The sequence below is a fragment of the Leptinotarsa decemlineata genome, unplaced genomic scaffold (genome assembly GCF_025532065.1).
Source record: "Leptinotarsa decemlineata unplaced genomic scaffold, Ldec_3_MD MMD2_P_RNA_scaffold_2, whole genome shotgun sequence".
NCBI classification, from domain to species: domain Eukaryota; kingdom Metazoa; phylum Arthropoda; class Insecta; order Coleoptera; family Chrysomelidae; genus Leptinotarsa; species Leptinotarsa decemlineata.
In genome coordinates, this window is record NW_027412529.1 from 9669368 (window position 1) to 9694711 (window position 25344).

The following is a 25344-nucleotide window of genomic DNA, read 5'->3' on the forward strand; positions in this document are numbered from 1 at the left end:
ATTCAATTTTCGAGGATACGATTTTTTCAACATTCCACCCCATTTTCACCCCCTCAGACGGCCTGGAAAAGTAAAACGTGAAGTTTTTTTAGTCGAATAGATCATCATGGATAACATATCTCAATTTTGTAGGTGTACAAAGTCGATTTTTCATGTTAAGAAATTTTTTGATATTTTCACCCCATGTTCACCCCCTCCGACGGCCTGGATAACTATGACGTAAAGTTTTTTCTGTCGAATCGATATTACCTCTTCAGACAATTTGAAAAAGTAGGACGGTTCTCTTTTTCACTAAATCAGTCCATAAGCGTATCATATTGAAAAATGGTACGTGCTTAGATTCGGTAAATGAAAAAATAATAATTCGATATTTTTTTCTCAGTGTACTTTGTGGATGTGGATAACTTCACACCCGTTCTCTTGTTTCATTCCCATATACTAGACAGCACAAGCAAACTCAACTACTCCGAGATATACTAACTTCTGCCTGTAATTATCTTTCAGCGACAACTTCAATCCGCACGCTCCACAATTACCAAATACGGCTGCTCTGAATTCCTAATGTTTACCTACACAATTAAAATGGGTATTATTTCGGTAAGTTAACGAGAGTCGTCTATCTTGGCGTACAACGACATTCGTTACGACATTGCCATCGACTATAAGGTGTACCAAACAAAATTTGTCCGCTCTGATTAACTTACACAGTAACTAGTTTGAATTCAAACATGAGAAAGCCAGCTCAGGCTGTTTTTTTTTCCATTATTTCACGTGGGCTGTAGGGATTTTCTATAGTACTTTACAATTATATGAAAAGTGTTTCCCACATAAGTTTCGTTTGATTGTAGGAATAATGAATGCTTTTTTGGTGGTTGTATACGGCAGGATTACTTGATCTATTCTAAATCATAACCAGATAACAATTATTTTGTTGATGTTTGCGAAATTTCATTTATCATGTTATCTCTGTACCGCGTCCTCATGAGAATTATACAGGACGTTTTTTCGGCTTATCCCACTATTGCTATCTCAGAAACGATAAAACCTGCAAAGTCGGTTGAATTGGACAAAGGTTTCATATTCGAGGAAACTTAAATAATCCCTTTTCAGTAGTTTCAAGAATATCAGTGGTTGTTTTTGAAACATACATTTCGAATTAATTTCATTAGTTCGGAGTTCCATTATCTGATATTATATAAAATGCTTTGAACTAAAAAAATGAAGAGCTGAAAATAACAATTATATTAAGCAAAAAAACCTGAAATTAAATGATAGTGAAATAGAATACAAGTAAAAATAGAACAATGGAACATTGAAGAAGCCCACAAGAAACCTTGTGACTGGTTGAGATTTGTTGACGACACCTTCATAATATGGAACCATGGGAATACTGAACTAGACGCCTTCCTGAAACACATCAACAGTTTAAGACTTTCCATCACTTTCACAATGGAGAAGGAAATTCACAACGAATTGCCATTCTTAGACGTATTAGTGAAGAGGACCGACACCAAGTGGGAAACATCTGTATACCGAAAACCCACCCACATGAATCTAACCACCATCAATCGACTAAAAGAGGAATCGTCAAGACTCTATTAGACGTGCTTTCGGGTTCTGTAATACGAAGGAAGGTCTCGAGAAGGAACTAGACAACATCAAAAATGAATGGCTACTCCAAAGCGATGGTAGAACAGACTTTGGCTAAAAGACAGCAGGAGCCTTGCAAGGAAGAGAAGCCCTCATAACCAGTGCTTGCACTTCCCTACATCAGAGGATTATCGGAAAGGATAAGAATAATTGGTTCCAAGTACAACATCAGAACCTGCTTCAGATACGGAAACACTATCCGTACCAGCCTCACGAAAACCAGGCCACCAAACTGATTGCGATTCCAAGAATTGCATTTACCGGATACCCTGTGAGTGTGGAAAATCCTATATTGGTGAAACTAAGAGGCCATTTGAATGTTCGCATTGCTGAGCACAAGAAACATACACAGTGAGGGGAAACCAGCAAATCAGGAATAGCAGAGCATGCTTGGACCCATCAACATAACATCGAGTGGTCCCAAGCTGAGATCATACACAGAGGGGGTTTAGGAGGAAATTCAAAGAAGCCGCATACATGTTGTCCAACAACGTATTCAGCCAAGCTAGCGTAGAGATACACAACATATGGAAACCCATCATCAAGCGAAAAATGGCCAACTGTCGCCAAACGGTCATCTCCCACTAAACCAGTGAAGCGGAAAATGAAAAGCGGGGATGAGTGAAAGTACTCAAATGACCCATAAATAGTCATCTCTCGGAGGAATCAGTCCAGTCATCACCCGAAGACGATTGTGGATACTAACAATCGAAACGTCTTGAAGTAACTTGGCTTGGAATCTCTAAACTATTTTATTTTTATTTTTGTTCAATTGTTCTATTTTTACTTGTATTCTCTTTCACTATTATTTCATTTCAGGTTTTTTTCTTAATATAATTGTTATTTTCCGCTATTCATTTTTTTAGTTCTTTCAGGGATTTCAAATCATTTTATATAATATCAGACAATGGAAGTCAGAACTAATGAAATTCATCATGAAACATTGTCAATCACCTTCAAACATACATTTCGAATGATATAAAGAAAGACAGAGAAACTTTCTATACTGTTTCATATTTGTTGTAAGTAATATAATATAAACCAGTTTACAATGTGACATTTCATTCATTAGATTTCATCATCTACTTTATTTTTCAAATACTGACATGTATTGTAGTACATAGCTGAATTTGTTATTGCAGTGGCTACAAAAAACGATGAAAAAAACTAGGGGCCATAATTTAAAAAAAAGTTGATGATGAAATATAATCAACGAAACGTCGCATTGTAAATTGGTTTATACCAAATACGAAACAATATTGAAAGTTCCTCTGTTTTTTTATGTCATCCGAATTGAAGGAGGTAGAACTAAAAAACAAAATCCGACAATTATAGTTTTTGGCGAATACTTCATAAACAATAACTCATATTCTCGATCTGAAAATAGATAATCTATTTAGTTTCCCAAAATAGAAAACTTTTGTATAATGTAGGTTTAACCGTGTTTGTTTGAAGGTGGTTGACAATGTTTCGTGATACATTTCATTAGTTCGGACTTCCATTGTCTAATATAATATAAATTGATTTGAAATCCATTAAGGAATCTATAATAATTAAAAAATGAGTTGAAAAATAACAATTATATTGAGCAAAAAAAATGAAATTACAATGAAGTAAAATACAAGCAACAACCAAAAAAATAAAAAAATTGAACTATTGACACGAGATGAAAATTAAAAAAATCATCAACAAGAAATGAAAAATCAAAAGATTCCCAGCCAAGTTACGTCACCACGTTTCGATTGTTAGTATTCACAATTGTCTTCGGGTGATAAGTGGACTTATTCCTCTGAAATCTGACTATTTATAGGTCATTTGAGTGCTTTCATCTATTCCCTTTTCCCTCTCACTGCCTCATCGGTTTTAGCGGAAGCTGACCGTTTGGCGGGAGTTGGTCGTGTTCCGTTTGATTAGAGGTTTCCATATGTTGCGTACCTCTAAGCTAAAAGTAAATGGTTTTCGATAAAAAAAATAATTTTCAACTTCCACAGTGGCGTGAGTACGGAAATTGACGGAAATACGTCCATGGGTTTTTCTCAAATTTTTGAATTCCTCGTTTAGTTTGAAATAAACAAGTAAGTAGTCCTAATTTTTTCTCTTACAATACGTCATTTTTGAGTAACAAAATAAAAAACGTTGTATTGTCCAAAAAATTATTGAAGAATTTTATTGTATTGAATTCGCTTTTCAAGCAATTTATTTATATTTGCCCACCTTGTAATACTCTATGGTATATGGTTGCTTATGATTCGCAATGGGACATTCATTTTGTAAATAGAACGGCTTAACAACGCTATTAACTTTTAATGAAGCTGTAAACTTGTTTTTGATTAAATGACTTTATATGAACAATCTCTCCGATATAGATGCCTATAATAGAACAGCAGATTTAGGCGAGGAGAATCGCTTACGAATCGAAATGTTCAAGACTGTGATACAATTACACAGAAGACTTCATTCAAATTTTGTTATTCCCCAAAAAAAGACAGTGCGATATTTTTTCCTGCGTCCTCGACACCGTCTGCTATATTCATTGGCATCGTGTTTTGAGTAAGCAATGTTAATATACCCCCGAGCCACCTAGGGATGCTCCCTAGTCCCGACTCTCGTCAACCGTGTAACTTAACAGGAATAACCCTACTCGAAGAAGAATAATTCTATCGAGAGGAATATGAAGTCGTAGATGGATTGGAACCCAAGACCTTCGAATGTTTATCCACTTGCTCCACTTTCCACCGCTCAAAATCTAGGAATATCAATACGTGCCATAATACTAATCAAGATTATTTCCATTTTTTCAGTCGAAATTTTTTTAACTATTGACAAATAACGTTGTTGATGTTTTGCCCATGTTTTGACAATGCCCAATGCCAATTTCCGGGAATTGGCTGTAATGGTTATTAATTATTGTCGCGACATTGAAAAAACTTTATACACAGTAAAAAGTATTTCTTTAAAATAAGATCACAGGTTCCTTTGCAATTTTCATCTCTATTGGAAAAACTATTACTTTACGCCAACATCGCCATGTTCCCCCAGAAAATCACACTTTTTTCAACAAAGAAATAAAATTTCTTGGCCTTCCAACGACATCTTTCGTTTGATTATATCAGTGCGAAGATGAACTATTTTGAATCAAGAAAATATTATATCATCTCAAAATCCACCACCTATTTGAAGGGAAAAATAAACTGTTTCAAATGAAGAGCAATATCAACTTGATCTGAACACATAATGTTTGTTTGAATTTAATAGTGTATCCCTTCAAATAACTCAATTCGTTTATAACAAGAGTTTTGTGAATCTACATACAAAACTATATTATGATCGACTGAAAATAACAGGAATTTTGTATAGAATGAACAGGGTTTCTTTTAAAGAAGTATTTCATTCATTTCAGTATTAAAAAACCTGTGGTGCTCTGGTTATTCTATGATCCTCTTAAGTGAGAGGGGAGCGGGGAATTCCGTTGTAAACATCGCGTACGCGCCAGTATGTGTTAGAAAGTGATGTTGGTGTGTTGCGATTTTGAGGAGGAAGTGTTTTATGTGTCTGTAAGCAGTGCAATTTCTTTCCGGTTATTTTGTATCTACCACAATGGAACAGATTTTACAAGACTGGGGTCTTGCACAGTTGAAAGAAGATATTTTCATGGGTAAGTATTATAATCGGATAAAACTCCACTGTATCAGTATACCGCGTTGTATACAGTACCGAAGTGGTAAACTTTGACGACAACTCTTAATTTTGCCTTCATTTTGCGAAAATTATACCAATGCTCCGAAATTTTTCACACATGCACTATTACATTTGCCGAGCTCTGCAAATGTATATTAATTCAAACTGAAAAATCCTCCTCGTTGATTCAAATTTGCCAATCTCTTGTTTTGAACATACATTTTATAAGAACATTTTCTCTAAATAAAATTTGATTTTCCCTTAGACCGAATTTATTTTTTTATTGAAAGATAGAGGTACTTATAGTTTCGACAATAAATTATAATACAAAAAATACCAAAATAGGCACCAGTAGGTATAAAAAGCTTCTATATGTGACAGCCACTTTCTGATTTCAACATGTAAATATTTGTTGAATTCCGAAACGTCTTTGATTTCTGTAATCACTTAAGAAATGTTTTTATGTTATTCATTGGGAAAAAATTGAGTATATCCTACTCAGCTTGAAATTATTTGACAGATTTTCTTTAGTTAAGTATGAAATAGGTAGAAATATTACCAAACTCCCTAGAGATGAAATATGAATTTCCAAAAACGTGAAAACAGTGAATGCTGTTATTTAAATAGCGAATCATATATTCCTTTAAGTGTGTTTGTATGATCATGAGTTACATTTTTTCAATGAAACATTTTATATTTTCCATTGATCCTCTAATAATACTCACACGACACTTTGAATCCCCATAACGGTTCCAAAATTATTATTTTGAAAGGCAATTTTTCTGTATAGACTTCTATCCACTTCAAAGGGATTTGAGGTTCGTCTTTTGAATTGATTATTCATTTCTGATCAAATAATGTTAAAGCACATTTCAACTTGCTAGGAATCGTATGTTAAATAATAATACCTCAGACAAGTTTAAAATTTTGAGGGTTGTCATTCGCATGCGAACAACAATTGGGTTCGTTAACGGAATAAACCCACTTAAACAGTGTTTTATTAAAAAAAAAAATTTGATTAAGTGGCTGCTGTTTTCATATTTTTACCTTTCTATATATTTGAAATAGTGGCTAAGAATGATATGCTTATTTCTTCTTTCGTTTCAGAATCCAAGTGATGTTCCGGCAATTGTGGATAAACAAAAACAGAATGCAGAACTTGATCGACGATAGTGATTTTTTTAATGTTATTTACCAGGATGGCATCTAGTTTTAAAAACTTCATTTGTGTAAAATTAGTAATAAATTAATTAATTATCTTGTCTGACTTGTAATGTTGTTTATAGGCTTCGATTTCATTTTATTTTTAATTTGCAATTTGTCAAGAATATGTCCCTTTTTTATATATGTTTTCTTATTGAATATTTATTTGTATAACTGTATTATCTCTCAAAAGTGTGCGGTTGGAATATGATATTTAAGCAAAGATTAGCAAAGAAAATTTAGTTCTCTATTACGTTTTATTTTTTATCACATGCTTTTTCAGGATAATATTTATGATTTGCAATTGCTTCAAATAAACCAATCATAATATGTAATGTATTATTTAGTTTCTTTCCTTACCATTTATAGCTGTTCATATTACAGATGAGATACTTTGGATTCAAGTAACTAAGTACATCCAAATGAGAGGAACTGTTTATAAACAGAAGCATAAGTTCATCTTTGATGAAGTAAATGAGTTTATTTGATTCATACAAATAGAAGCGTTTCAATGAAAAATGCTTATCTTCAAAGGAAAACAATTAATTTCTCATACGGAGGCATTTAAATGATGTTCCAAGTAAACATACCATTCTATCAAAACCCAAAACAGTTTTGCTTCGAGATTAGTTTTGCTCAGACTAAAGAATGCATACTTCTCTTGAGATAATGTGATTATTTCTATTGAAATGTATGCATAATCTTGGTGTAATATTTTTTTTACTTGAAAGAAGCGTTTATTCAAATTCAACTTGAGAGAATATGTTTCTCAGTTTGAAAAAATATTTCTTCATGAATATAGGAGAGCAAGATTTCTTTAAATCGAGATAATGTTCTTCACTTTGAGATTTTTATTTTTACTGTGCATGAATTAAATTGTTTATTGATAATTTTCAATTATTATTTGCTTGTTGGTTATAAGCATACCATAAACACAGTTTTTTTTTGTTACAGGTAACGTTTCTCAATTTTGAATTCAGAACAATTTGGTGAGTGATATTATTAACTTTGAAAAAACAATTATTGTGTTTTTGGAAAAGTTTGGTAGCTGGTATTCATAATTCCGTTACTACTATCCTGATATTACAGTTTTGCAATTCAGACAATTAGTAAATAAAATGTTTTTGAATTTGTGGCGCAGAAAAAATCCGAAATAATCGTATTTTGGATTGAGTGAGAAGAATTCAAGTTCAGTTCAATGCCACGAAAACCCAGGCATCGGTTTTATCCAAAAAGATAAATGTCTCCGAACCGAATATTATAATGTCAGGTGAGACAATTCCGCTTTCTGCTTCGATAAGTTTGTTGGGGGTTAAAATGGACACCACTATGTCTTGGCACAATCATGTCACTGGAATTTCAAAGACTGTTTCCCAAATGTTTGGAACACTATTCTGATCAAGAAAACTGTACACACCTCAGAAACTTTTGATGCTTTTTAAAGCTCAGATAAGACCTTCTTTGGAGTATTGTTCTCATGTACGGAGCTCCACCCACCCCTAAGCATAACCTGAAGCTGCTGGATTTTATCCAGCCACCCGCCTGTTTGGAGACAGAATATCACTTGCAACCTTGATTGTCTGGAACATCGAAGAAAGGTTGGAGATTTGTCTCTTCTATAAATACTTCCACGGAAGGTGTTTTAATTACTTGGCACATATGCCAAGAGCGGTACATACAGGGTAGGCCTCCATTTGACATGGAGGTTTCGGGCACTAATGTTGCAAATCCTAAAAACGCTCAGACAGGTCGATTTTTATTGGGAGAGGAATAGTTTTTTCCCCATTTAAGTGTCGTCACTTCAACCTCGGAGCAGAGGGGTGAACAACCCTTGGAATTTTAATAAGGAACTGGGGGCGAGTCGCACATCGTTTGAAAGATCTTGGAATTCTCTAAACAATGGTGTACATTTTTTTTTTAATTTGGACGAACCATATTAAATTTAGAGTTGAGATCACTTACTTTATTCTCATGTTAGCATATGCACAAAATGTGCACCTCCAGCTCACATAAAATAATAGAGATTCTGCTGGAAACGTTCACGAACATTGTGGAGCACTTCTGGACTGATTTGGCAACATTCATTTGTGATTCGTTGCCGTAAATCTTCGAGTGATGCAGGAGTACAGTAAATTCTGCTTTTCAAATGACCCCACATCAAAAAAATCTAACGGCGAAAGGTCTGGTGATCGTGGTGGCTGTTCGATAATGCCCTGCCTCCCAATCCAGTGTTCCGGCAAAGTCTGATTCAAATAGCTGCTGAACAGGCAGAGCAGAGTGCGGAAGAGCCCCATCTTGTTGGAATATTAACAGATCCTCCCGATAATTGTGGTCATTTTCAATAATATCAGTGAGAAGGGGATTAATGATATCTTCCAGAAGCTACAGATATATTCGTCCGGTTAAATTGCCTTCTAAAAACAATGGGCCAACAATACGGTCACCAAAAATTCCAGCCCATACATTTAATTTTTGTGGACGTTGAGTATGCACTTCATGAAAAATGTGAGAATTTGAATGAGCCCAATAGCGACAATTATGGCAATTAACTGTGTCATTCAGAAAAAAAGAACATTCAACATTCAAATGTTGAAAACAAAATGTGGATTTTCCACCGCTCGTTCACTAACCAACTTACAAAATTGCAAGCCTCGGTCGAAACCATCTTCATTCAGTTCTTGCGTTTATTTAATCTTGTAAGGATGCATTTTGTGGGATTTTAAAATACGCCGAATTCTAGTTCGTAACACCTCAGAAACAAATGCTAACTTTCTTGTGCTCAAAGTATGGTCAAGCTCAACATGGCCAAGAATTGCCACTTGTGTCGTCTCATTTGTTACTGGTGGTTCGATTTGCCTTTTTTTATTTGCTACAGATCTAGTTGCGCGAAATTTTGCAAATAAATCGAAAACATACTATCGCGACACATTCTTTCCATGTTGTTGATTGAACAGTTCAGCGGCTCTCGCTTCATAACGTCTATTTCCATAGTACAGTTCTATCAACTCATTCTTTTCTGCAGTTATGTAAACCATTGTTTCTTTAGCAACACTTTATGGCACTCACTACTAGTAATAATGTAGATATCACTTTTAACATAGAAATGAGAAATAGAAACAGAATTTTTCAACCATTTCTCAATTGTAATAGTCCTCTTATCAGAGAAGAACTAAAAAATTAACAAAAAAGTAGTGTAAGAAACAAATGAAAGAGTTCAAAATACAGTCCAACCGAGCAGTGGAGTACAACAATGTATTGCTATTAACAATATTATAAAAGTTAATTATCGGAAAGAACTCTTTTGAACTCGTCCTAAATTAAAAAAAATTAGACCATTGTTTAGAGAATTCCAAGATCTTTCAAACAATTTGCGACTCGCCTCATATTCCCAAATAAAATTCCAAGGATTGTTCACCCCTCTGCTCCGGGGTTGAAGTGACAAGGCTGTAAATGGGAAAAAAACTGCCCCCCTCCTAATAAAAACCGACCTGTCTTAGCGTTTTTTCGGATTTGCAAGATTAGTACCCAAAATCTCCATGTCAAGTTTTCGATGGCCCACCCTGTATAAGAAATACGCGACGAACTGTGGCTGCTCATCGTTTTGAGGTTCAAACCTCACGTACTTCACTGATTAGAAACTCTAAAAGAGTTTATGTGGAATGAACTTTCTGATAACGTTTTTCCAAATGGATGTAATCTCCAGCGATTCAAATCCAACGCGAATCGCTACTTTCGCACAGGCACCGCTCTTAAGTATTTTCTTGTAGTGTTTTTGTTTTATCCTTAAAAAAATCTCAGGGTCGAACTAGAATTTCATTTTTTATATCTCTACTATAAGTTCTTCATTACAATTATTTTTTTCAGATAATATAGAAGTAGAAATACCCAAAATGGAAAAAGCACTGATTTCCTCAACAACAAAATACTGTTTAATCTCAGTCTTGATAACTAACCATTATATTCTTATTGGCATTTCATTTGAAGAAATTTCAATTTCTGATTTCAATCTGATCCTTGAATTTTCAGCAGTATCATTAATTTCAAATTGTTAAAACGCCAATGCCATGCCACTTCAGAAGCCAAAACGGAAAATTAAATTAGGCCTCCCCGTTGTTTAATATCGTCGTATGTAGGTTTCTCAAGTTCACTTTTAAAAAAACTTAATTCGTTTCTGTAGGCGTTCGATAAGGTGAGACAACTTCTTATGAAATATCGTGCGACCTTTCATTACTTATTACTGAAGACATTTTTAATGGAATTGCGAGGTTGTGACTTGGAGTACGCCAGAACGTATACTTGAGTGAAAGATGAATTTTTTCTTTCGAATGCTTTATTGAATATTTTTCAATGGAATAATTCTTGAAATTTCAAAATGTTTCAAAATGTTTATTCCATCAGTTCGAACTTCCATTTGTCTAATATGATATAAATTGATTTGTAATCTCTGAAAGATCCTATGAAAAATTAAAGGGATTAGCTGAAAAAAGATTATATTAAGCAAAAAACTGAAATTACAATGAAATAAAATAGAAGCAACAATCAAAAAATCGAATTATTAACACGAGATGAAAATTAAAAACATTTTTTATATATCAACAACTCGTCACTAGCCGCCTCCTAATCTGTGATAAATCATGTCACATGCGATTATCTCATATCAGATTATTGTTATTTAACACTTCAGAGATTTAGAAAAGTCTAATAGTAAACACTTATTCCGTGTCCGTATATCATTTGTATAATTTATAGCGCTATTCATGAATATACAGTAATACTCGGTCTTGGCTTCAATTTGAATATTTCTCCGAACATGTTGGTGGAGAGGTTTTTTCATAAAACCTGATTATGATAGGATAATGACGCGTTGATTAGCATAAATTTGTATATTCATGTATTATTTATCACTCGCGGTCATCTAGAGTATTTTGTTACTGTTGACACCGTTAATGTTTTTGACAGTAAGTGGTTCATCAACTGAATAATGAGTTCGTTTTTATTTGGTATCCACGCCTTATAAAGTCGTAATTTTGTGATTAATTATGTGTTGTTTAAGGTAAAATTGTTAGAACATTATATAGCAACGTCTATTATTTTAAACTACCTAACTAGAAGTTGAATTCTACTAGTAACTGATGTTCTTTCTACAAGTGAAGTAACATAACATTTCTTATAATTAATAATTTTCAATATTTGAACCAAGAATGTATTTTCAGACTCTATTGTCCTGAGTAAGTAAAAGCTATGACATCTTCTTCCTTCACGCCATCTATGGGATCCGTCCTCTTCTTTCACTACAAAGCAATGAGATGATATCAGAGCCCAAAACAAAGCATTCATCATCCAACACTAGGTAGCTCTGTTTCTATCCAAAATAAGAACAACTGAGTTCACTGATGAAACCTTGAAGTATCGAAACAGCGTTGTCTAGTGTTGAATAATGTTTGATTTGCTTTTGGGCTTTGGTTTCATCTACTCAGTTTGGTGGCTAAAAATTTTGAAGAAAAAAAACAGAAAACAAATGTTTGATTTTTAAAAAAAAAACTCTCTTACCAAAAGGAAAACGAGTTGAAAAATTTGAGTTATCTTTGGATTATCAGTGATCAAAATTGTTTTTGATATCCGAGGATCATAAAGAACCAACTGATTAAATAGTTTTAAAAAAAGCGCCAGATACATACATTTGAAAGGGATTGAAAACAGTTTTTATGAAATTTGATGTAGTGGAACTCAAAGGTGTATATTTAAATTGTGCATTTCAAACTTACTCTGTATGACAGCCTTTCAGACTTGATAGGTTTACGTAAATGTCAATTATTTATGTACGACCTATTTCAACTCCTTTTCACTTTTTGAAATATATTTTGATTATACAATAAACAAGGAAAAAGTACCTACATTTTAGTGGCTAGACAACAGCAAAATTCTACGTATTGTGTCTGAATATTTTGCAGTTGCAGTTGCACTTATTGATAAATTGATAGCAATATGGAATTATTAAAATAACATTGTATTTTCCGATGATATATTAAATATTTAACAACAGTATTCTTTAAACGATATTTTTTAGTGGCGGACTCAATATTTTATATTGTTTTCTTGGGTTTATAACCTATCACAATTTGAAAAAATAAAAGCTAAATCAATATAGCATCTGCTGACGTGCGTATCGAAAGATAACTCATACTAACATATCTCCACTATAATTCTAATCACCACGAGAGCGTGAAAAAACTGTTTATATGAGATGGCAAAGTTCATAATATGAAAGAGGAACTAGCTATCATTAAAACAGTTTTGAAGCAAAACGCATATCCGGAGCAGTTTATGGGAAGAGCTTTCAATGAAGTTGGTAAAAGCAATATACAACATATACAGATCCCACAATCACCACAAATCCAACAACAATACAGATACCTCATAACTAACATCATACCTTATGTTCCCGTTTCGTCTGAGGAATTGAGACGCATCTGTTATAAGTACAATATAAGAACAACTTTTAGAACCACCAACCACCAGACACAAACCAAACCCGGAAATACGGTTGGAAGAAAGAAACATTATATTTACAATATACCTTGTTCCTGTGAAAAAAGTTATATAGGTGGAACCTCAACATCGAAACAATGAACATCGTGAATATACACGGTGTTTATTGAACATGCGGCAAAAATTAAAGGGACTATTTCTTGGACTATCCTAAGGATATTTTGTACCTTGACAATTTTTGATTTTTATTTCGAGCGATAACGAATTTCGACAATAACAATTTATTACCAAAAATTACATGTAATGCTTCTTAATCTACAATAATTGTTGAAAATGATTGAATCCAATTTTCTCATCAACTCCAGAACTCTTTCAAAACACCAGAATTGTTTCCGATTGCGTTACACCCAGCAATTATCCGATTTCTCGAGTCTTCCACATCTTCCATTGGAGTAGTTTAATTTAATGACATTAGGTGGCACCATAGGAAATAATCCAGAGGGTTTAAGTTCGGTGATCGAGCAGGCTCTGCATTACTATGGCCATTCATGGATAGAGGACTTCACTAACAAGTGTTTAAATATCAAACACAGAAAATGCACGTCAAATAGAGAAAGTCAATCAGTTTCAATCTATTAGACACATACAAATGATCTTTTATGAGACGTACTATTTGAATTGAATATCTGCAGCCGTTTGTAGTAATCAGAAAGTTGTTGATAGGTACTAACGGATTTTTTTTATTTTTTATTAGTTCGTAAGTCCTGTGTAGTACGCTTTACCTTTTTTTCGACTACGTTAATAATTTTGAAGTTACTAAAATTGTTATTGTCGAAATTGTTTTTGCCCCGTATCTTCGAAACAAACCGCCCTATCAAAAATCTTCAGAGGACAAGAAGAACTCTTAATTTGTGGGAAAGAAAGTTTTTGGCTTTCTACTACTCCATCTTGATACAAAAAAAGAAGGATGAGGGAGTCTTCCAAAGGAAGGAAGGAAGTAACTCTATACATGGATGTGTAGATCATGCAAAGAAGTAACTTTCAGACACAAACTGAAAGAAAGTCTTCCTGAAACAGCTACAATTTATTCGTCGTATCCACAATTTATTATCACCTACAGATGTTAGAACGGTAAAATCATAAATCAGTACATGTTTCGAACCTATATAGGTCCATCATCAGCTAATTATTTCAAAATTCTACAATAAAAGAAGAACAACATAACAATAGTTAATACAATGAAGTATAACATACTCACATGGAGAAGAAAATATTCTATAATGGTGAAAAGAAAATTGTCACCCAATGAATAAATGGTCACACAATGACATGTGAATATGTATTAATGAGAAAAAAAATGATATTTAGTAAACCACGGAAGTTTTATAACATCCAAGCTATAAATGATTGAAGTATGGGAAGCTTGAAGCCTTTGTACCCACTAAATAACATCAAAATTAAAAAACGCCACATGAAAACGAATTCTAATGAAAGAGATCTGAACTGAATTGAATTAGAAAGGAGAATCAACTGTCAAAAATATATGACGAAATAAAATCGAGATGACATGGAACAGTGACAAGAGATCTGCAAACACAGAACACAACAGAAGAAGGACCACCACATACATATCAACTCGTGTTCTGAGAAAACAGATCCCACACCATCTATACATGCCACACAGAGGTTAAAAACTGAAACATGAACCTTAACTGAACTGAATTCTCAAAAAACATCCAGTATATGTGGTCATGTAGACTGATGCGTGTGACATTTTGAGAGATTTTTGTAATGAATATCTACAGGTTTTGAAAACGGAAATGGATTGTTTTCCGAAGTGTTACCCACTTGGAAAAGTTGGTATCAATATTTAATTTTTTCAATTTGTAGGCAAAATGAATGAATACAAGTTACTGACTACGAAGTAACTTTTCGTGGTGAAACTTTCAGTTTGCCCTTTCACTACAATTCAGCAAATTCTCTATTCTTTGATTCAGCTTTAATTTTTTTCAGATTGTGACAGGTTATAAAGCCAAAAAACAGTATAAAGTAATAGCATAGCAGTGTGATGGTGTAGAAACCAGAACCCTCGTTCACGTTTATCACAAACAATGATGTATTGAGTTTGTTTTCAGTAATAATGAATTATTTCAAAAATAAGGAATCGTTTACCAATCATCAATTCTTTTTTCATCATGTACTATTTTTTGTTCGTTGGAATTTTCTTGGGAATTTGTCGTGAAATTCCCTCCTTCATAACACTCACTGCGACCTTGCCTGCTTGTATCTCTAATAGCTCGAATTCCTATTTATTGCTATTAAATTTGTCACAGCCGTTGAATGGAATTAATTTCGGATGAAACAACTCATTGCCCTCTTTCGATAATTGCACATTCAAGTGCCGCAATCTACGTGCACTTCCATTTGCCGAGAAAGATCAATTAAACGATTAGAATCGAAGTTTTAATTGCATTTTTCCTTGATGGGTGTTTTCCAATAAAAATTCCTCGATTTCTGGGGTAAATTTATTTAATGCTCGAACACGTTTCTCCTCTCTGTAAGGTAATCGTTTATTGCGGAATGGCAGTGGCCGCAAAAAAAACATGAAACGTGAAATATGATGGGATTGAGTGGTTCGGGGAATATTAATGGTCGACGATTAGCTTGACAATTGAGAGTATAGTAATAATTCCCAATGTCTTGCCAATTAGTTGATGCAGTTTAGGATGTCGAAGGTATTCTGTAACTATATTTGCATTCCCATTATTCAATATTTTGTTGAATAAATTCAACTCAAAGTTTCTTTAAAGTTTGATTTCTTGTGAAAAAAGTTTTGGTGGATGAATTTTTATTTACTATAAACTCTTTTTGGTTCTCAGTGGTTGACAATTGTTTCAAAGTTCTTGTGCTAGATCACAAGTTCAAAAGATAAGACCTCGTTAATCCTGAGCTCGCACAAGTTTCGACTTCTGAGGGTTGTCGTTCGTAGGGTGCGATAGCTGGTTAACAAAAAAACATATTTTAAACAAACGATCACATAAATTTCTTTCATCTACAGATTGTAATAAAAAACAACTATACGCCCCTGAGAATATTAACAGAAATACTGTTTTCTCACTTTGTACATCTGTTTTGTCACAAGTAATATTGAATTATGAATTGATATATCAAACATTTTTATAGAAACTGAAACAGATTTTATCACAGTTCATCTATACTAATTTAAATATGAAAGTTTTTAATGCTGGTATGTTCGTGTCTATATTACGCCTATACGACTGAACGGATTTAGATAAATACAGCTTATAATACATCAGAATAACATATAGGCTACAATTTACAAAGGTTTTGTGTAATTTTGGTCATAATATAACAATAAGTATTAAGTATGTCGGAAAATTGGTGGTCCCTGAGAGCTATTTTGGCGTGCGCTGCCTATACCGTTGGAGTTACACTCAGATAATATACCGTAAGTTTTTTACCACTTTTATTTGAAACTAACGTTACTGCAGTTTCGTCCTATAAGGACATTTTCAAAAATACTTTAAACTAGGACATTTTCAAAGATTGTTTATCTAAAATAGTTCTTAATAAAAGTCCAAGATAGCATATATATATATATATATATATATATATATATATATATATATATATATATATATATATATATATATATATATATATATATATATATATATATATATATATATATATATATTAAACTTAAGATAAACTTTGTCTTTTACATTTAGTAATGTGAACGAATCGTTCAAAAGTTATCACGATAAAATTAACTTGACGCAACGCAATAACCCACTACGCGTCGCTTCTACTGTAAGACGACGAGGGACACTGCGCAAGGGTAAAGGGACGGTTTAAGCAATGAAGCGCCATCACTGAGAACGAGACCCGAACGCGGGCAGACGGGTGAGGGCAGACGTCTTTGACGGTTGTGTTAGTTTTGCGCATTTCTTTATAGATTCTCGAAGCTATTCATTACTTAGTGCAGTTGTTCATGTAAAATAATTATAAAAGAATCTTTTCTATTTCACAGCGACCACAATCTGAACTGTATCTTTTCGGAAAATGTAACATTTGTTTTCCGAAAAATGGATTGATCAGCAACGACAACAAATATAAAACTCATGAACACAAATAAAGTATATCATCGAAAGTTGCGGACACAAATAAAAATCTAAATATTGGAACATGTTTTATTATGGCGAAGGACTTTTTGTAAATTATGGTGGAGTTTTTTCGAACCTCCACCAGATTAGTGGGGTTTCTAGAAATAATCAGAAGATGTGAATGGAATTTCCTAATAAAGTAATGTAATTTTTAAAAATAAACGGGGTAGATTTGCAATAACTCAGAAATATGAAAAGAAATTGAAATTTTAATTCCACTAGTATGTTATAACCGATTGAAAATTGCGTTTTGAACATAACATGGTCAGTCGGTAGCCAAGCGGTTCGGCGTGGGTGCTTTGTTCACTCACTCGAATTGACTGCCGTGTTGGTCGGTGGTTCAAGCCCTAGTCTGAACGATCGATCTTCACTTGCTACCGTCCAACCCGTGTTAGGAGTCACACGTTAAAAGGTAAGACCTCGTTAATCCCTAGCTCGCACAAGTTTCGACTTCTGAGGGTTGTCGTTCGTAGGGGTGCGACTGCTGGTTAACGGAAAAACAGAAACAGACAGAATTCCTATTTACGATGAAAAACAACTCGTCTCTACAATTTAATATCAACCTCAAATGTTAGAACGGTAAAACCATCAATCAGACTTATACCACAGGATAATTCCTATTGATGAAGGAAGTTTTTCCTGAAAAACTTTTTTTAATGTGCACAAAGAAGAAGCGTTTGCCAATCCCATTAATGGAAACGAATTCAAAAAATGAACCTGCAAATACAATTGAGTTAGTCATATGTTTTTACAAAAAAACTGGGTCTTATTGTTGAATAGAATACATTCATGAACACATATGGCGGACGGTACAAAAAAATATGTCAATATTGGAATCAAAAGGGTTATTTTCCTTTTCGAATAAATGAAATTGGCCAGCCCTTAAGGGTGAAGAGTGGGTAAAATGTAAAATTAAAAACGATAACTAAAAATCTAGCCAGATCAGAGAATTGTTGTAAAAAAAGGATTATATAGTATTTACGAAGTGAATTCGAATAGCATAAAAACTGAATATTATATGTGGGAGATTTTATATGGTATTGACTAATAAATGTATCAGACCCAGTAAACTAGTCTTTTATTTAGCTGTTTGGATTGACTTCCTATAGACTAAACTGACTTTTTTCTAATAACTCCAAATCCTCCAAAAAGGATTTTTTTTTAATACATTTTCGTATTTACGCTGAGAATGATGTTATTATGTATGTTATTTCATAATAATAATATTCACCATAATTACCATAATTTATTATTTACCAACATATAAAGTAAAACAGAGTGGCTTTTGAATAACAAAAACATCTTATAAAGGCAAACAAATGGAGAACCATTAGACTCTGCAGCCAATTCTTGTACAGCCCCCTTTCTTGTTGAATATTTCAGGAAAACCTACATAACCTCATATTGTCTACGGATGTCAAAGCGATACTACGTAATTTTACGTATTTGATAGTGTTTCATTGTTGAGCGATTCTTTCGTATTCTAGTGTGCAAGGGTACTACAGACCATTGCTTCGAAAACCTTTTAGGGCAAGACCAAGCAAAGAACTATCAATAATCTTATAAAATCCAGAATATCATGTCAGAAGAAAGATGCCCGACATGAATATAATAGTTGTTATATGTATGTGATCATTTTTTATTTCATGGAATTGAGCAAGGACTGCAGGAAAATGCCTAGAATGTTGGAAAACCTCAACGTTCTTTTGAATCGAAGCAAATTTATGAATCAGAAGGGTTTTCTTAGATCAACATTCTTCTAAACTTATCCATCTAACAAAGTACTCCAAACCAAGATAGATGAGTGATCAAAGCATGATCACTACGCTCATTTGCAACTATTGAGTAAAATAAACAAGTCTCCTTACGCCTGGCCTATCATATTCAACTGCAATCGGCTGGGGGAAGTCATTGTTACAGTGTCGTAGTGGTCAGTTACGTTTTAACTCTGTACAAGTAACCTTGTCTGGGAGATCACGTGCACCATGCATGATAAGGTTTTGAATCACTATGTTGCTTAGGAATCACACGTTAAAAGGTAAGACCTCGTTAATCCTTAGCTCGCATAAGTTTCGACTTCTGAGGGTTGTCGTTCGTAGGGGTGCGACAGCTGGTTAACGGAAAAACAGATTTTAAACATATTTTTAAACAGATTGGTAGAGTATAGGTTACTCCTATCTCAAAGTGAAATATCTTCTAATTTTTTTGTTGAAACTTGCCAGCAAAGTGGTATATTAAATGAATGAAATCTTATGCCAAATAGGATCAATTGATCTGAACATGCATGTCATACGTCACCTATTTGAGTCATCCGAAATATACCATTGGGTTAATTTACAGCATTCTTCGTATTTTTTTGTATTCTTTTTACCTCATTTGTAAAGTGAATAACCTTCAAATTATTAATTTTTCTTATTTCAGTTTTGAATAAAGAGTCTTTTCATAATTTTTTCCCCAGCAGTTTTGTATTTTTTTCCATTCAGAAACAGTGCAAACGTCTCATCTATTCATCATTTTGATGATCTCTCAAGCATCAAAACAGAGTTCCCATTATTCTTTCGGCTACATTGATTTTTTGCGAAATTACGCATTCTTAGCATGAAAATTCTGAAAATTGAAAACGTCAACAAGCACCGATAATTTATCATGCAAATGGACTCTTCACACAACATCGCAACTTTTCCCCGAAGGAAACAAATGAAGTCTGTTCCATTAATATACTCCTTGATCTCCGTCTAGATATAACTGAAAACCTTTTTGAATTACTACCGTCTATACTGGAATGAGGATTGAGTGAAGCTGTCGTGTTGATGCTTCTTTTTTTTCTCTCGTTTGTTATTTTCCTCTCTTGACCGAGGCGCAATTTATCTCTATTCTCGCTTCCAACTTCTCATAAAATTGTTTGGTCGCTTTTGTACCCCCGAGATGGGCGAGTGCTAACAGAAACGTTAATCTCGTATCTGAAAGAATGTTAATAATACCGTGGTTAGTTGGAGATGGTTTCGTAACTACTAAGTTTAATATTGCCTCTCTTGGCGGAGAAATATATTGAAGTTTTCATCGGTTTGTTGCGACCACGACAGGCGTTGATTTTTGTCGTTTTTATATAACGTTTAATTTTTCGTTTGATACAATTGTTTGTCCTCGACGTTGCCTGTGATTTTTGGTGATATCTTTATCAATTTGTCAATACTCTCTTATACAAACCGTCTTTTTACAGGATCAGGGTCGAGAGATTTTGGATGAAAATCACTTCAATCTTGATTTCAATAGATTTTCAATATAAAAGATCTTCATTATATTCTCAGGTGATACAAATATTAACATACCTTCATTCATTCTTAAAATACAACCATCAAATATTTTCAATTCCGTCATTAATTCTTAATAATATTATTCATTATTGGCAAAGGTTTTCGTTTTTTATACAAAAAAATGTGGGAATTTTCCAAAGGAGGAAGGAAACAATCAATTTCAAAAATTAACAACTACAACTACCACTTAGTTTATTAATATTTTATTTCTCTACTGATTTTTTATTCTGTATTACAAATTTTTGTTAAAAAATTAACTTTTCATAACTGCATTATTGAGCAGTCGTCAAAAATATCCATCTGCTTGGGTTTTTACGTTTTTATTTTCAATTTTTCTCATCATTTTCGTATTTTCTCATGGCATATTATTTTTCCCGAAACGAAAGTTTATTGCTGAAAAACAGATGAATATTTAAAACGACAGACACCACTTGGGATGTTTCGAGTAGGTACTAATCGTTAACACTCTTATCGATTTGGACAAAGAATTCGGACACTCTTATCGATTTAGACAAAGAAATATTTTTTGTAATCATTGAAATCGAAAGTTAAATTAAAGAAGATCAGATAATAACGAGCCCAAAATTCGATTAGAAAGTAAAATGAAGATTTCTCTAAAAAGTCCATTTTTTTATTCAATGCAACACACATTTTTCATCAATTTTCTAGAGCCTGTGAGGAAATTCGTTTTGGCTATTCAATAACATATTCAAATCTTCAGAATGGTCTCTTTAGTATGTTCGAAATGATTTCGAGCAGATCTTTTTTAAATTGCACAGTGTACATATACAACGAGATATACAATATACATATTCTCGTAGTTGTCAATTCCTACTAATAGGAATATGACGAATGAAAAATTTCACTGAACGCTTTAAATCGTTGATCAGCTATGAAATGTATGATGCACTGTTTGGAACCTTTGGTGTAGTAATGAGTATTACTGTAGTTTCTTTCCCAACACCAAATCGTTATTTTTAACACCTCGACACGTGTTTCGATCACCAAGTGATCATCTTCAAAGAGGAAGATTAAAACTAGAAACTAACGCGAAGCTAACCCAATTTTTGCTATATAGATATCCCATACAGGTAAACCATCCAGGTGTACCACCCATACAGGTATACCAACCTAAATTAATTTTACAATTTTGTCTTTTCTATTATTTTAAAATATATGTTTAACTGTTATAGCTGTTTATAGAACAATTTTCAGCTATATGAAAATTAATTTCACAATATTGCCTATCTTAATTTATTTTTGCAATATGTCCTTATGTAGTAATCAGTAAATCCAACAATATTATTTTAACAAGCTATATACTTATGCTCTTTGGTATAGGTCCGTCATCGTTATTCATAATATTATTGTGTTTACTCATTTCCACACTCTCATAGGCATCTAGTTGCCTGTTGTTGTTAACTTGTCTAACTAATCTTAATGAACTGGAATACTTATACGATACAGATTCAGTTCCGTTGACCTGGCAGTTCACAGTTCATTAAGATTAGTTAGACAAGTTAACAACAACAGGCAACTAGATGCCTATGAGAGTGTAGCAATAAGTAAACACAATAATATTATAAATACCGATAACGGACCTATACCAAAGAGTATATAACAAAGAGTATATAACAATAGCTTGTTAAAATAATATTGTTGGGTTTACTGATTACTACATAAGGACATATTGCAAAAATAAATTAAGATAGGCAATATTGTGAAATTATTTTTTATATAGCTGAAAATTGTTTTATCTACAGCTATAACAGTTAAACATATATTGTAAAATAATAGATAAGGCAAAATTGTAAGATTAATTCAGGTTGATATACCTGTATGGGTGGTATACCTGGATGGTTTACCTGTATGGGATATCTATATAGCATAAATAGGGTTAGCTTCGCGTTAGTTTCTAGTTTTAATCTTCCTCTTTGAAGATGATCACTTGGTGATCGAAAAACGTGTCGAGGTGTTAAAAATAACGATTTGGTGTTGGGAAAGAAACTCCAGTAATATTCAGCTATGAAATATTAGAAAGTCCTTTCAATTTGTTATTCAATCCAATAATACTATTATTGTCATTCAAATCGCAGTTTTTCCTTGTTCACATTCCACACAAAAATCTCTTCTTAGTTTTTTTTATCTTACAACATATTTTAAATATTTGAACCCCATCTACTAAAAAATATAGCGTTTTTTCGTCAGAATGTTTTGTTGACTTAATTAACGGGCACAACTATCAAATGTTTATGCTAATGTGTATACTGCATTTCATGTTTTAGAATCATGTATTATGAAAATGTTCATCGGTAAATACATGTTTTATGTGTGTAAAAATTTCCTATGCCATATTAAATTCAGTTTAATACCCTAAAAGGGGATTTTCGTGAATTCACTCGTTAAACGAATTCAAATCCTATACTATCCAATATTGAATTCTGATAATCCAGACATTATTGTTTTATCATAATTCGTTCGTCGATTCCATCACAACAGAATCCTGAATTAATTTTTCATTCATCGATAAACTGCGGGATTCGACCGTTATTATCACCCATAGAGAATATAAGTAGGCGATTACTGAATGAACATGATTGCTTTATGAATAGAAGTTTTATTTTATGACCTTTTCATAAATTGAAATGTTCGTGTTGATCACGTGCTGAGAACTTGCACTATTGACACCCACCCAACGAGTTTTGAGATTTAAATTCAATGATTAAAGGTAGGTAATAGAGATTTCCAACGGTAGCGTATTGTAGGACACGAATTGAATGATTTTGGATATGATGATTTGTATTTGTGGAAAGAAAATGTTTACAGTTTATAGTTTGCCAAATCTAGCAGTGCCTCTGAAATGCGCGAACATAAAGAGCGATAAACTTTCATCAGTACAATCGAGAAAATAATTTTGGCTTAAATAAACTCGGCTAGTGTTGACAACTATAATTGTCTCCAGTAATGTTTATTTCCTTATAACTTACAGTTGATAATACTCTTTAAGTTTCATTACAACAGAAACCTAATTTAATGTGTTTTCATGTTTGAAATGTATTTTTTTCTAATGTTTATGCAATATATGCTGCACTGATATTTATGTTGAATTGAATTCTAGTTAAGTTTCAAGTTTTTATTTTTTTTCTAGTTGGTTATTATTGTTGAATGCCATATGTTTCATTTCTCAGTACGTATTAAAATTCATGTTCCAAAGATTAGTTGAACTTTAATTTATTGAATTCTATTAAATTTGGTATACAATCTTGACTTACAGTATTCTGATATGACAACTCCTTGAAAAAATTATTCAGGTCCGTGTACACATTCTTCAGTGAGATATGATAATTATATTATACATTGAAATATATAAGTATTTGGATTTGATCTTCACATAATAACATAAAATTGGATTCGAAAAGACACGTGTTTTGAGCTAGTTGGCTCTTATCAATGTGGTGTAGTCAAATGGCATAGATTGCTCAATCACATGGTTACAAATAAAAGCGCAACTACATGCAGTCATCAACAGAAGTCAGTCGCACATCTGTGATTTTCTTAGGAAGATCTAGTATTCACAAAAGGCAGCTATAGCTACCCACGTGGAATTTTCAATCCGGAAATGGTAACAATAGGAACGCTCTGATATATATATATATATATATATATATATATATATATATATATATATATATATATATACATCCAAGAGAAAGTTTTATCGGACATACTTTGCTTTTATTTCATTGCTATGCTTGATAAAACTTTTCCTTTGATATATAACACTCAACTTTCGAATTAACATAAAGGCAAAAGTGAAATATGTCCATTGTGAAATGACAATGAAATATGTGAAAATACATAGTTATAATACAATAATTATGTGAAATTACCTTGGAATTTTACAGTGGAGTTCAGTATGTTCAATCGTCGAAAGCATCATATGGTATGTTTTTTTACAAAATTTTGAAAAATAAAATCCCCCAATACTTACCTATATCAAAAAGTTGGATTTAGGACTGACGTGCATCATTTGAACTTGCGACGGAGGAACATGCTAACTATACCCAAGCATAAAAAAGAAGTATTCAAACGATCTTTCTCTTATAATATAGCGACTTTCGGCGATGTCCTGGATGTACCTAACTTTTCGTTGTCTTATGATGCATTTAAATTCAGGTATAAACGATTTCTATTTAGTCAACAATAGTTTGTTGCCTGTATCTTTTGATTATGTTTTATGAAATCCTACTCAACAACCATAGTTGGTTAACAAAATATTTGATCAGAGTTCGAAAATGTATAGTATACTTTTCTTATCGTGTATATGTATTTATTGGCTTCTCAAGGGGACTGTGGAAGAATTGGCTGCATTGTCTAACTGTTCTCCTTTTATTTACCTGCATTTGATACTTTTGTTTTGTAAAGTTATTTTGTATTACTTTATGTATTGGTAAATAATAAATGTATTATTATTATTATACACTGTGAAAATACAGGTAAAATGTAAATATACAGTGTGAATTTTCTATTTTGTGAAAACACATTATTAATAAGGTAAATATTACATAAATTCTTCTGCAAAATTGCATTACTTATCACAGAATTTTGAGTTACTTTTGAGGAATTTTACTTAAAATATTATTTAAAATTACATTAAATATGCAGAATTATTCCAATTCATATTTTACTATTTCATTAGTATTTGTGAAAAAACACATAAGTTCTCGTGTTATTCTCCATTATATCAACGATTTTTGCTCTACATAATTTATAATGGACTGTCTTCGTTACAACCACTGTTGTATTTTCACATGACATTACGT

General features: G+C 32.8%; 1 protein-coding gene and 1 long non-coding RNA gene across 7 annotated transcripts in view; both read left to right on the forward strand.

Annotated features, from left to right (window-relative positions):
• The window catches only part of LOC111505570 (Rap GTPase activating protein 1), a 923489-nt gene that overhangs the window by 594525 nt on the left and 303620 nt on the right, over window positions 1-25344 (forward strand). The window lies entirely within an intron of this gene.
• The window catches only part of LOC141485755 (uncharacterized), a 103918-nt gene that overhangs the window by 14585 nt on the left and 63989 nt on the right, over window positions 1-25344 (forward strand). Inside the window, exon 2 of the long non-coding RNA XR_012467423.1 lies at window positions 7486-7520. This is a non-coding gene — a long non-coding RNA (uncharacterized lncRNA). The remainder of the gene's footprint in view (window positions 1-7485; window positions 7521-25344) is intronic.